General features: G+C 40.2%; 1 protein-coding gene across 1 annotated transcript in view; it reads left to right on the top strand.

Annotated features, from left to right (window-relative positions):
* LOC146785446 (uncharacterized) overlaps positions 1-14,460 on the top strand; it is a 294,542-nt gene that overhangs the window by 235,277 nt on the left and 44,805 nt on the right. The gene's annotated exons all lie outside the window — the stretch shown is intronic.

Raw genomic sequence — 14,460 nt, 5'->3', positions numbered from 1 at the left:
GGGGAATGCCACCCCCCAGGGTCGGCTCCTACAGTGTCCTGGGGTGCCCACCTCCAGGACACTGTTGTTTGCTATGAGAGGGCAGGAGTCTCCTGCCCTCCCATGCCAAACTTCATTAGGCTTTTGAAAGAGAGAGCAGGGAAACCTGCTCTTTCTTTCAAAATCCAAACGATATTGCTTTTCCACACGGGGAGCTGCATGTCAGCAGCTCCCCATGTGGAAAAGCAATGCCGGCTCCCGAAGGACGCGGCGAGCCGGCTGGGATGGTGGGGGCGTTGGGGCTCCCTCCACGGTCCCCAACAGTTTTTTATAAGCCCCGGGGGATAGGGTCCCCGGGGATAATAATAATTAGTGACAGGGGCTTTTTTTTATTTAACGTGTTGGGTGCACGGTTCCTTTCGCGTTGGGTGCGCTGTTCCTATCACGTTGGGTGCACGGATCCAAGGAAAAAAAACTGAATTTTTTGGGAGATAAACATCAAGCTTAAGTGTTTTGTTCTTGAGTGGCTCTAAAAAGAGCCGTTGTGTTCATTGAGAGTTTTTGGTACTTATAAGTAAGTACCTATACAGAGTCTAAAGTTGTTGAGGAAGACTCCGTTTCCTTCATCAGTAAAGTGTACTCCATCTCTCCTATACATCTCTTGCATATGAAAGCGCAGATTGTTATTATAAATGGACCTCATTCTATAGTCTCAGAGAAAAGCAGAAACAGCTTTATTCACATGTTTCCTAGCTTTCTCAATTTGTGGACAAAAATGATTGGACCAGTTCCATTTCTGCCTTTGGCATATGTTGGAATACACAAAGGCAGTTTTTGGAAAAAGTGAAATCAATTCTGCAAAGGTGTCCTTCATAAGCATTTCCAGACCTACCCCAGTCAAAGTGTCTAGGTCATTGCCACCACAGTGCACTATTATGATGTCATAGTGTTGGATATGCATAAAGGTTTTTACCAATGGCATCAATTGTTGCCACTTTAACCCTCTCTGTCCAGTCCATTTAATGTCTACATTTGGCAAACCTAGGTCTTTGTGAATGCCTTTGTTTTCTGCATACCTTTGGTTCCAGAACATATAGCTGTGTCCCACAATCCACACTCTAAGCATCTGGAAGAGAGGTCTGGATGCACTCAGATGGTCTCTATAAATGAAATGGCAGTTTGAAAAGTAAAATTTTTCTAAAATGGTGGCTAAGATGCAGTTTTGAAAAAAGACAAGAAATCATTGGTTGTTTGACAACCTTCTACACTGAAAGGTAGGGTGCATGTTTCTGTTTTTTAAACACATGATTCTTATTGGTTAACAAAAAGTGATTGAAAGGAACATTATATATGATAAGCTGATATGTTGAAAAGTCAAGCACCCTTGCTGTTTTGATTAGCAACATTGTGTGCTGAACTTTTGACCTGTGTGCTTAGTTCAGTGTTCCATAACCTATTACTATGGTAACAGGCAGAAGGCAGATTGGGGGTAGGGTTGACATTTATGTCATTTGGAAAGGGTTGAAATGTTTAACCAATAGAAATGTGTGTTTAGTTTTGAATTTATGTGGGAAGGAATGTGATTTGATGTTTACATGTATATGTGTGGAAAGTGAGAGGGAAACATTGCCATTGTTTAGTTTTGCTGACAGGTGCACAGTGCAGAGATTCTGTATAAGAAAATCTGGTGTGTGACTGATATACTTCTTAATCTACAAAACAACTTGAAAGGTGAGCTATTTAATTGTGAGGGGATGTATGTGCTGTATTTTGATTTTAATCAGACTAATGTATTTTTCCTGGTATAGTGCAGGGAGTACTTTTTTTTGTCTACAATGTTATTGACAGTGTGTGTGCATGTAGAAATCATTCTGTGATAAGCATTTGTGTTTTTCATGTGTTTGCAGAAAGATAACTGTGCTGTTTTTATATTTTGGTCCAATTAGAAATCAGTCATTGTTTATGAATTTGCAAAATGAGTCATGTTTCTACACTAAAATGTGGTATTCGTAGATTAAGAAATGTGTTTTGGTATAGTGCAAGGGATAGTGTTGTTTGTCTAGGATCACACAGTGAGTCTGTGTGCATTTAGGAATCATTTTGAGACAAACATTTTGGTACTAATCTGTAGTAGTAGATTTTCTGCAATGTATGCAGTCACAATCTGCAGGATAGTTGTATGTCTACAATCACAATGTGAGTCTGTGTTCATTTGGGAACCACTGTGAGAGAAGCATTTGGTAACGTTGTGTATTTGCTGACAGATAACTGTTTTAAAACCTGCCATGTTGTCAAGTTTTAGTAGCATTAGAAGCCAGTCTTTGCTTATGCATTGATAAAATGAGTCAGGCTTTGACACTAAAGTGCAGTACTTAAATATGTAGATTGTGTGCACTCCCCTTACCTCTTCCATAGTAGTGAATTAGTTTTGGTAAACTCCTAGTGATAGTGTTGCTTGTCTAGAATCACACTGTGAGTGTGTGTGCATTTGGGAACCACTGTCAGAGAAGCATTTGGTAACATTGTGAATTTGCTGACAGATAACTGTTTTAAAACCTGCCATGTTGTCAAGTTTTATTAGCATTAGAAGGCAGTCTTTGCTTATGCATTGACAAAATGAGTTAGGCTTTGACACAAAAGTGCAGTACTTAAATATGTAGATTGTGTGCAGTCCCCTTATCCCTTCCATATTAGTGAATGAGTTTTGGTGAACTCCTAGTGATAGTGTTGCTTGTCTAGAATCACACTGTGAGTGTGTGTGCATTTGGGAACCACTGTGAGAGAAGCATTTGGTAACATCATTTATTTGCTGACAGATAACTGTTTTAAAACCTGCCATGTTGTCAAGTTTTAGTAGCATTAGAAGCCAGTCTTTGCTTATGCATTGATAAAATGAGTCAGGCTTTGACACTAAAGTGCAGTACTTAAATATGTAGATTGTGTGCAGTCCCCTTACCTCTTCCATAGTAGTGAATTAGTTTTGGTAAACTCCTAGTGATAGTGTTGCTTGTCTAGAATCAAACTGTGAGTCTGTGTGCTTTTGGGAACCACTGTGAGAGAAGCATTTGGGAACATCATGTATTTGCGAACAGATAACTGTTTTAAAACCTGCCATGTTATCAAGTTTTATTAGCATTGGAAGCTAGTCTTTGCTAATGCTTTGATAAAATGAGTTAGGCTTTGACACTAAAGTGCAGTACTTAAATATGTAGATTGTGTGCAGTCCCCTTACCCATTCCATAGTAGTGTATGAGTTTTGGTAAACTCCTAGTGAAAGTGTTGCTTGTCTAGAATCACACTGTGAGTTTGTGTGCATTTGGGAACCACTGCGAGAGAAGCATTTGGTAAAATTATGTATTTACTGACAGAAAATTGTTTTAAAACCTGTCATGGTGTCAAGTTTTAGTAGCATTAAAAGCCAGTCTTTGGTTGTGCATTCATTTAAATGAGTCAGGCTTTGACAGTAAAGTGCAGTACTTAAATATGTAGATTGTGTGCAGTCCCCTTACCCCTTCCAGACTAGTGAATGAGTTTTGGTAAACTCCTAGGATAGTGTTGCTTTTCTAGAATCACACTGTGAGTCTGTGGTCTTTCTGGGTAAGGATTGTAAGAGAAGCATTTGGTAACATCGTGCATTTGCTGATAGATAACTGTTTTAAAACCTGTAATGTTGTCAAGTTTTAGTAGCATTAGAAGACAGTCTTTGCTTATAATAATAATCCACATTTGTAAAGCGCAAACAATCACCCGTAAGGGTCTCTAGGCACTGGGGGCCGTCTGGAAGATTAAGCAAGCTATTGCCCAGAGTCACATGGTGCTGGACTAATCTGCCTCTGGTGCTGGAGATCGAACCGTGATCCCCAGATTCTGCAGTCAGTCGCCCTGGCTGCGGTGCCACGATGAGTCAGGCTTTGACACTAAAGTGCAGTACTGAAATATGTAGATTGTGTGCAGTCCCCTTACCCCTTGCACAGTAGTGAATGAGTTTTGGTAAACTCCTAGGGATAACGTTGTTTGTGTAGAATCACACTGTGAGTCTGTGTGCATTTGGGAACCACTGTGAGAGAAGCATTTGGTAAAATTATGTATTTGCTGACAGACAATTGTTTTTAAACCTGGCATGTTGTCAAGTTTTAGTAGCATTAGAAGCCAGTCTTTGCTTATGCATTGATAAAATAAGTCAGGCTTTCATACTAAAGTGCAATACTTAAATATGTAGATTGTGTGCAGTACTCTTACCCCTTCTACACTAGTGAATGAGTTTTGGTAAACTCCTAGGATAGTGTTGCTTGCCTAAAATCACACTGTGATTCTGTGTGTATTTGGGTAAGGATTGTGAGAGAAGGATTTGGTAACATCGTGTATTTGCTGACAGACAACTGTTTTAAAACCTGTCAAGTTGTCAAGTTTTAGTAGCATTAGAAGCCAGTCTTTGCTTATGCATTGATAAAATGAGTTAGGGATTTGGCCCCCCCGGGGGCTAATTATTAAAGAAGCGCGGAAGCCAGCGCTTCGTTTTTTTAATTTTACACCCGGATCCACGCACCCAGCGCGCATTTTGCCGTTTACCCCCTAAGCAGATCTAGAGGGTAAGAGTATTTCTACCCTGCCCCCTTTATATGTTTTACACACTTATTCCCCTTACTTCTTCAGCCTCGCTTCTACCGAGGCACAAAATGGCTGCCAACAGTTCCTGGTTTCGAATGTTGACAACCACTTGACAGCCAATTAGCTTTCAGCGCATGATCGGGAGGGGGCGCGCACGGTGCGCAGCATAGGGTGCGCGAATCCTCCGAGGCCATAGATATATATGTACTTTTAACTGTAATTTTCTCAGGAACTACTCAACAGATTAACACCATTTAAGCAAAAGGCACGAGTCTGAACTGAGGACTACCTCTTTGCCAAATTTGGTGTATTTCCGTGCAGCAGTTCGGGCTGTAGCTGCGGCTAAAGGTCCTATGGGAAAATGCATGGGGAAAATGCTTTTTGGGACCCCCCTTTTTTCTCAGCCCCCGCTTGACGAATCACTGTGAAATTTTCAGGCTTTCAGGATAGGAGCGGACCGGAGCTGACCAAAACTTTGCAAAATTTTGCAAAGATTCGTCAACCGGCGCCATACTTATTGGGAATAGAATGTTGCAGGTTTCCTATGGAAAATAGGTCCTAACTATAACTACCTACTGGCGACCGCCAGTAGGCAATATAGATAATATATATATATATATATATATATATATCCTTTTTAAAAATTTTTTACCAAAGGGTGTTAGCTGCCACCCGACTAAAAGAGTAGTGTAGGGAAGAGTAATTTCAGTCAAGGGGCAATGTATGTATACTGTGTGAAATTACCTCATGGCAAAATCAGTTGGATTCTGCCACACTGGAAAAAACAGGTGTGGAAAATCTTACTCATTCGCAGTCAGGCAAAAAAGAGTTCCATTTGGCAATTCTGCTCCACCTGACTTGAAATGAATGCTTGTGTGCTCAAGGTGTTTAATGTGGGCTTTGATGAGTGATATTGTGAAGAAGTTTTTTGTGCTTGCAGAAGTTGAGAGATGTGTATGTCCATGGTGTATATGGGAGTGTAAAGCAATGGAGATGGTTAATAGATATGGTTGCAATTACATTGGGAATCCTTCAGCATGGTATGTGTGAGTGAAAAGCAGGACTTATAGCCCTTATCTGGCACTTGGAGGAATCAGCAAGCTTCATCCTTGCATTTGTCCACCAGTGACTTCAAATGCAGTGGCGAGAGATACACTTAAGGCCCAGAGGATCAAAATGGAGAAGGCCTGTTTGGGAAATCTAATTGGTATGCACAGGTCGAAGGTGTTTGTCATGTGACCCATCTTTAATTCTTGGGGCTGCGTGGCAATTATGTAGCCTGGGGTCTCTAGTAATCAGAGACTGCAGGCTGCTGAAGTATGGATTAATCTACACTTCTTGTAGTGGTCTGCAGGCTTCAAAGCCTCAAAACATGAACAGAACAGGTTCATGAGCAAATCCAACAAAGAGTGCCCTGTTATTACTAGGTCCAGAGCAAAGCCCTCTCTTTAGGCCATAGTAACTCCATCATGGGCGTGCTCATGCCTAATCCAGGCAGCAGAGAGTTATTTTATCTCCACCCATGATTATCACATACTAAAGAACATTGAGGTTCATAGAAAACTGCAATGGAAATTGCGGAGAAGCCCTCTATGGTACTCATCAAGCATGCATCACCCTCTGGAATTGTCTTTCTTCTAGTGCATTTTTTCTGTGAATGGCAACGGAGTCCATCAACAGTGAGTAGCTCTTATGTGAATTAGGCTTGAAACATCTGCTATTGTTGAGGTGCAAGATTCAAGAAAATCTTTAAGTGCTAAGGCAATATTTTCCAACAGACCTTATGCCCCAAAGAGAGTCTGGCCTATCCTACTCATGCCATAGCCTGCCCCTTGTTCCCAGATCCACTAACAATATATCTATCAATTCCTGAGAGGTGCCTCTAGCATTTTCCTATTTTCCAGATGTACAGATGGTTCTCCATTAACTCCCACCATAATGGTTGCGTCAATTGACTTTAATGTTAGAGATTATCTAGGCTGTTTCTGTAGTTATTTGGGTGTGCATTTCTAATATTTGAGTGGAAAATCGACTTGGACCTAATTTCTTTCTTAATTTCTTTCTTTTTAATTTTTTTTATGTCTTAGCATTTTTATATAGCACATACAAGGCACTTCAGCATCATTGTGCCTTACAAAGTTGAGAATAAACTTTGCTATACATACAAGCCACTCCAAGGGTAACTTGAGAAGCAAATTAACAAGAAAATTAATTTTTGTACAAAAGTCTAAACTAGAGGTGAGAACAAAATAGTCAGAGCCGAAAGACCAAAAGGTTCCAATTGTGAATCAGGAGGCCCTCAGCAGAGTAAGGTCCCTGGTTTACGGTTGGGCTGAACAGAAGTATTTGTCCAAACAAATCCATTTAGGCGCCGATTCCGATTTCAGACTAGGGGCTCTGACCGGTGGTCGGAGGCCTTCCCCCCGCATTGGAACGTGCCGTTCGGATTCCTTTCTGACCAAGCCATTCCGATGGACTCGGTCGGAAAGGAATCCGACTCGGATTTCCGGTTGAATTACGACGGGCTCAGAGAGCCCGTCCGCCATCCGGAAACCCTTTAGTGTTCCCCCGGCTGCCTCTTTCTGACCGAGGGAGTACGATGGCAGTTTCCAACTGCCTTTTCGTGCCGGACTTTCCAGCATAAAAAGGCAGTCAGAAACTGTCTTTGGGGTCCCCATGGGTGTGAGGGCCTGTGGTTGTCTGGGTTGGGAAGAAATGGGAGCATTGAATTTAAGGTGATGGCTGGTCTTCCAAGCTTGAATATTCTTGAGGATTGAAGCCACAGAGTAATATCATCAGATGAAGTGACCCTAAAATGAAACTGAGTGTTGTCTGTGTATTAATGATATGAGATCCCAGTTTTTCTAATAAGTTCCCCCAGCCATTCGAGGTAAAGATTGAAAAGTTCCAGGGCTAAGACTGATCCGAGTAAAGAATCTTTGAGATAAGGGTTCTGGTGTGGCAATGGAGTTTTTAACTGTGATCACTTGAGAACGAATTGTTGCATATGATTTTAACCACTGTTGTCTTTGAAGCTCCTGCGTTTGTTATTCTTCTCTTTAGTTTATTTCTCTATTAATGTATTACTATTTGAATTGTTGATGTCAGCAATACCCAACAGATTATATCTTAACATCTGCCCACACTGGGTAAAGTTGAGTCAAGACTACTTCAAGGAACTTCAGGATTGTATTAGCAAGGGTTTTGTGAGAGCTCAGCTAAGACATGTTTTCAGCTCTTCTCTCCCTCTCCTTGTTTGCTGTGGCTTGTGTTACACTTACATTCTGAAACACATTCTTATTTTTTTGGTAACTCAGAAGCAAACCATCATAAACAATATATGAACCACAGCTTGCCAATATTGTAGATACATGCACGTATTGGTTTAAAAACATTGCAAATCTAGATTGGATAGGTTTCATTTTTGAACCTTCTGACTATTTTGTAACTTACTAGCCATCACTGTCTGCAACTGTTGAGAGTTATCCAGCAGTACATATCACAAGAGCACAGGATAGAAAAAAAATCACTGTGAAAGAGCAGTTGTCTTCAGTGAAATAAAGTAAAGAGGTTGGAGTGTAGAGTGGATTCAAACAGATGGGGAAATCAGTAGTGTTATTGATGAATTCCTTTGTTTCTTCTTTAACGGTCTCCAGAAGTAGGTAACGGTATGTGTGAGTATCATAAAAACAATAAAAAGATTAAATCCCAAAACGTCTAGCAGTTGTACAGGCCAGTGCCATGGAAAAAGTATGCCTGCCTCCTTAGGTTCATGGCTCCCTGCTTATCCAAGCTAATCAAGCTTCATGCACCACATTATAATCTTCCTTTATCAAAGCTGCTCCCTTGCCTACAGCAGATACATTTGACTCGCCTTAAGCCCATCTGTAAGACCTGTAATTTAAATGCTTTCTTCGAATGTCCTCCCACCTATTTAGTTTCCCAAGATTTGCAAAACCTTCAGGAGCAGATTTACAACCCCCTCGCCCCGGCGGTGCATCACGTTGCGTGACGCACAGGTGGCGCAGCCTGCTGAGTGATATTTACAAGCACAGGTAAAGTCACCCTGCGGGACTCAACCTGTGCTTGTAAATATCACCCCTGTTCACGCAACACTTTGCGTGTTAGGGGCCTGACATAGGTGTTTCTGTGGGTGTTCCCACACAACACCCATGTCCACTGATGCATTTCCAGGTTTACGAGAAATCATGAATCTGGAAATGCGTAAGAATTCTACAGCACCCTAGGGGTGGCGTAGCGAGGTGCAACGAGGAGAAATGTTTCAATTTCTCCTTGTTTCTTTCCTCTTTCAATGCGTGCTGCATTCTACAGCACACATTGGAAGAGGAAATCACCTCCATTTATTGTTTTTGTGCAGGAAGGTGCCCCTACCTGGACAAAAACAATCTCCCCACGATGCAGGCATCCTTGCACCATGGCGCAAGGGTGCCTGCACTGGCGCATGGCAGCAGTTTGTGTGCCAGCACAGGAGGAAGCACAGAGATGCGACATATTATTGTAAATATGTTGCATCCCTGTGCTTTGAAACTAACGCAACACAGCACAGCAAAATGGCGTGCGGCACCGCGCTGTGTTAGTTTTTTGTAGATCTGCCCCTCAGTTGCCAGAACCTTCAAGGGAAATTGTGCACTTCATCAGAGATCTACAAACCTTAAACTGTCAAATACGCTTTTTTTATGTTGAATCAGATGTCTGATGAAACAGTGTATATTGATTTTATGGCACTATATCGATAAAACAATATTGAAATAGACAAATATTTCCCAAAAATATTGAAAACAAAAATATTGTGACTCTACAGCAAACTCAATCCTTTTGATGACAAAAGAATTACAAAAAATATCTAAAATATGACAATAACATACACAAAACTAAAACAACAACAAATATTGCTTATGCATTAAAACTAAGGAAGCATACCAACCCGAAAAACAAAGTATCCAAAAATGGAGACAAGTTAAAAAACATGCTATCATATTAAATTTATACACACATTTGTCAAACTAAAATTAATACACATTAAATAAATAATAATAACATTAAATAGCATTTTGAAATTAGAGGTGCAACAACAATTCAAACTAGTCTCCAACCAGCTAATCAAATTATGCTTAAAAACAGTTAACAAATAGAAATGCTTTTCTCATTGATAACACTATAAAAAAGGCCACAAAACACACAACAAAATACCTCCTTAAAATGAATTACAACTGGGCAATGTCAACCTACAAAAGACAACTACAACATTTCATCTAATTACTAAATACAACAACAAAGTAAGCTTGACAATAAATAAAAGCTAACAAAATTAATAATGAACTAAAATTATGTTAACATAACAAATAATTAAGCCTATGCTACATGTTCATTTCTCCAAATTACAGGTGCTTCCTTTACAAGAAGGCAAAATACTAAAAGGAAAACAAAATAAAGACATAGGCACGGAATTCGAAAAACGCCACCTGTGAAGTAGGCATCTAAAAAAGTGCAGCATTAAAATTAAACTAAAAAGAACTCTTCAATATGTTTAAAAAATAAAATAAAACAAACAAACCACTTTTCATCCCAACAGACTGCAACAAAAGAGAACTGTGCCCAAATACCAAGTAGACATGGCAAGCAAAATTCTACTAAAATAAAATAGAAAACACCAGAATGTAAAATATTGAGGTAAATATAACATCACATATTCTTTTTCATGAAATTAATGTATATTTTCTGTACTGTTAATACCCAGACATAAAATGTTAGTAACAGCCAAATACATCAAATACCCAAAAGAGAATCTGTTATTAAGTTAAAGAAGGAATACTTATAGTAAGGAGAGCACCATCAGTGACAAAACTCACTGGTAATGCATAACATATTATTCAAAGTGATACTATTCCATGGCTACCACTAGAAATTAAATAGTTGAAAGTATGAAGGAACCTAACAATCCACCATGTATTATTGAAATAGAAGTCAGAAATATTTTACACCATCAAAAGGTGGCCAGTACAAGATCACAAGAGCCAACAGGAAAGATTCTTAAAAATATTTTTACAAATATTTTCTGAGCAAGCCACAAACCAATGAGCAGGCATACCACCTATAAAAATATGAATTATCAGAACATGTAAAACATCCAGTAGCACCTAAAAATATTAAGATATAGATATACCTCAACACTCACTAATCACATATTAAAGGACACATTTTTAATATATGACCATACATAGTCAATATCAAAATGCAAACATCAAATTTGTTCATGCACTGTTACATATTAAAATGCAACTTAAAATGAAATGCTAACACATATAAAACAACAGAATAACAACTATAAAATATAAAAATCATCAAAGATTTTGAACATCGATGATTTTTTTACCATGCTTAAAATCTACTCACAATCTCCAATTCAAGGTTCTACTGTCACATATGGCAGCACCTAAAAAAAATCCACTTTGACCATAGAATATGTAAATAACGTTGAATTTTAACACAGAATTATGATATGCAAGTTGAACCCCCCACCCTTGCAACAAACTTAAAACAAATGTTCTCCTCTATTCGATTATCTGAAGGTTGCTGGGGTTGGTCACCTTCAGGTCACAGATTCCAGCCCAAGTATCTATTTCCATGGTGGAACATCTATGGCAGAACTATGTCTCAAAAAGCAAAGAAAAAATGCAGTGGAAGGATGGCACAATTCCTTCCTAGGAACATTTAGAAGAAACCAACCCATACTCTACCAATTTTTTTAAATACTTAAAAAAGAAAATGGCTACCAGGAGCTAAGAATGGAACAATATCTAACCCAACTCAAACCAAATTCTCCAAACAAACTAAACACATGCTTAAACTACTAGCACTCAGTGAGGATTTTCATGAACAACACATCTGCCGTAACAAGACTAAATTGCAAGAACCTTAAAAAACACTTATTAACCATCAACACCATTTCACCTCCATAAAAGACAAACAATCAAACTCGATTAATATTAATTTCTAAATATTAAAGCAAATTTTCTAGTAAGTTGAGTGCAATTCTTTGCAAAATATTTGTCTTGGCAGACATCACTATTTTTTCCCTTTTTGTTTTCTTTTTCATTTTTGTTGTTGCTGATGGCGTGGAGTTTATGTTAAGGAGGATTGAGGCAGGCTCATGTGAGATTAAAGGATAATTTACATTATTAGAGGATGTAGGCCTGGGGTTAATAATATTTCCTCATTTTCCTATGTGCTTTGGTGAAATGTGTTCTGATTTTTCCTCGTAGGATTTTGTGTTTACCTAGTCTGCTATAGGCCTTGGATGTATTTTGGATGTATTTCGCCAACCCTGCATTCCCATACTCAGCTGTAGGTACGCATGCAATTAACAAGACTGTATAGCTTATGTATGTTGCTTCCATGGAAAAAAAAGAAACAAAGTTTCATGTAGTTTCCACTCTACGGTACCCACTGCATGTTTGTGGACAGCATAAACTTTGGGATGGTGCCAAACTGATTCTATGCACCCTCTCAGGATACGTTCTCCTATAGACCAGCCAGCTCATATTACCACCATAAGCCTCCCTAAACGTAGTTGGACAGCAAATGATTCTGGCAACTAATAAACATAACAAAAGACCTGGTCCCCCAGGAAGCACGGTAATAGATGCAGAACCCTTTTGCTCAGTGTTTCATCCTCAAGTAGTGTCAGAGAAATATACAAGGAATACAGTGAGGAATTATTTCAATATTTTGTGAACCACCATGATTCTTTTATAAAATATAAGCGCGAAATACACCAGGAGGGTCAGTACCACAAGTTTCAGCAATCTCTGCGACCGTTGCTGCCACCATCTCTCCGCAGCCTGTGCCAGGTGGGGCATAAATTGAGTGGCTGGGCACCCTCAGCACGGGAGCCTAAAATCACACAAGGAGGGGCAGGAGCACAAGTCCCGGCAGTCTCTGCGGCCGTTGTCACCACCATCTCTCCGCCGCCTGCGCCAGGAGGTGCATAAATTGAGTGGCAAAGCTCCCACAGCACAGGACGAACGAGGGCATGTCTCTGCCGCGGGCGGACCCGCCTACGCCCATCAGAGCCCAGAGGAGGCTGGACTGGGCCACCGCTCTGTCTTCTTGAACCAGCATACAGGGACGTTTGTTTGCCTTGTTGCCTGTTGCCGTGGGGGGCCTGGAATTACACCACCCAGCCTGCAAAGGGGCACTTACACTGCCACCGCTACCATCGCTGCTTTCGTGCCAGGAGGCGCTTATACACTGCCCAGGGCACCTGCAGTGCCCAGCTGCGTCTGAACGCTGCTGGGCGCACCCTCTTAAGCCTTGTCTCTCATAATCACACAAGTACGAGCACTGAAATATGGCGCTGAAGTGGGATACTAAAGTCAACAAAAAGAGGGAGAAGATGAAATCAGGTCTTTGCATAAACTTTCTAAATTTTTCTTTTTCTACTGCCTTTAACCTGCTGTGTAACCTTTTCATCTAGTAATCACCAGCCAATATTAAAGACACTATAAATGGGCAAACATAAACTATCACAGCCACTGGGAAAAGGGGTCGCAAAAGTGCCTGCCTCCACCAACCCAATAGCAAACTATCTGACGAATGCCATGGGCATATTGACCAGTGAAATTTCTACTGCGGAAGTAAGATTGGTCGCTACAATGTCTGCCCTGCACAATGCCATGGATAAGGTGACAGAGAAGGATATCTCAATGGAGACAGAGAACCGCTAACCTTAGTAAAATCTGTGACACCATGCGTGTTTAATAGCTCCCTGACTATTAGCGAGGACTCCGTGCCTGGGCAATTGCTCTCTCCCCCGGCAAAGAAAATTTGTCAGCCGGCAGACACATTCACGAAACAACTAAATAAAGAGGATGACAATTACAGGAGGTAAAGGAAATAACCCTAAAATCAAGATATTCAGATCTAACACTAAAGAGAAATTGAAGAAACCCGCCAAAACAACAGACTGCTCTCTAACAAATGTGCATAATAGACTAACAACCCTAGAGGAGTGCATCAAGATATCATTAAATCTGGGATCTGTATGCTTGATGTAACTCTCAAAGAAATATTGGACTACCTACAATCACACACTGGAAAGTGCACTATAAGAGAAGCCGCACAAGTAAACACCCATATCGACACCTGCATCTCCAGAAAAGAGCCCTCTGCAAAATCTGGCCGCCCTGTCCACAAATGACAAATATCAACAACTCCAAAATACCAACCCCTTGACAACTTTACATCTTCCACCGGAATCAACACCATTTGTAATTATACTAAGAAATGTACTAAATTTAAGGCCCAATGTAATGGAAAACTGACACGAGCTAAAGAATAAGGTGATGTACCGGCTGACTCAAAAATCTTGGAGCACAAATTACCTGGCTAAAGAAATTATAAGGGTAAAAAAAGTTGGATTGATTGGACCTTCAAGGAAAACTGGAAAAGACGATTGCATTGTGGTGAACTTCCGTGCCTCCTTTGTGGTAAGAACCCTTTTTTCTGATCTTGCAAACAAACCTGATGATAGCAATACTACTAGGAATATTAGAGCTGAACCTCAGGATATTTTTATAGGCCTGAAATGTTGATGGATAAAACCAACAATTTCACACATATTGTATCCAAAAAAGCACCCAAAAAACTATTTCAAGACGGACAGAATGATTGTCCATATGACCCGATATTTACATACAAACCCCAGACTGTAATATCAACAGCGAACCGGTTCCTCCCCCTCTCGTACTATGATGACCAGGATTGACAACAAGCAAGGGTTGGCGATAAGGACCACAATCATATTGATGTACATGCTGTAAACTCTGCAATAGTTATCTCGGATTTGGGCTC

Source organism: Triturus cristatus, chromosome 11 (genome assembly GCF_964204655.1).
Source record: "Triturus cristatus chromosome 11, aTriCri1.1, whole genome shotgun sequence".
Classification (NCBI taxonomy): Eukaryota; Metazoa; Chordata; class Amphibia; order Caudata; family Salamandridae; genus Triturus; species Triturus cristatus.
This window is presented reverse-complemented; position numbering and strand designations above follow the sequence as displayed.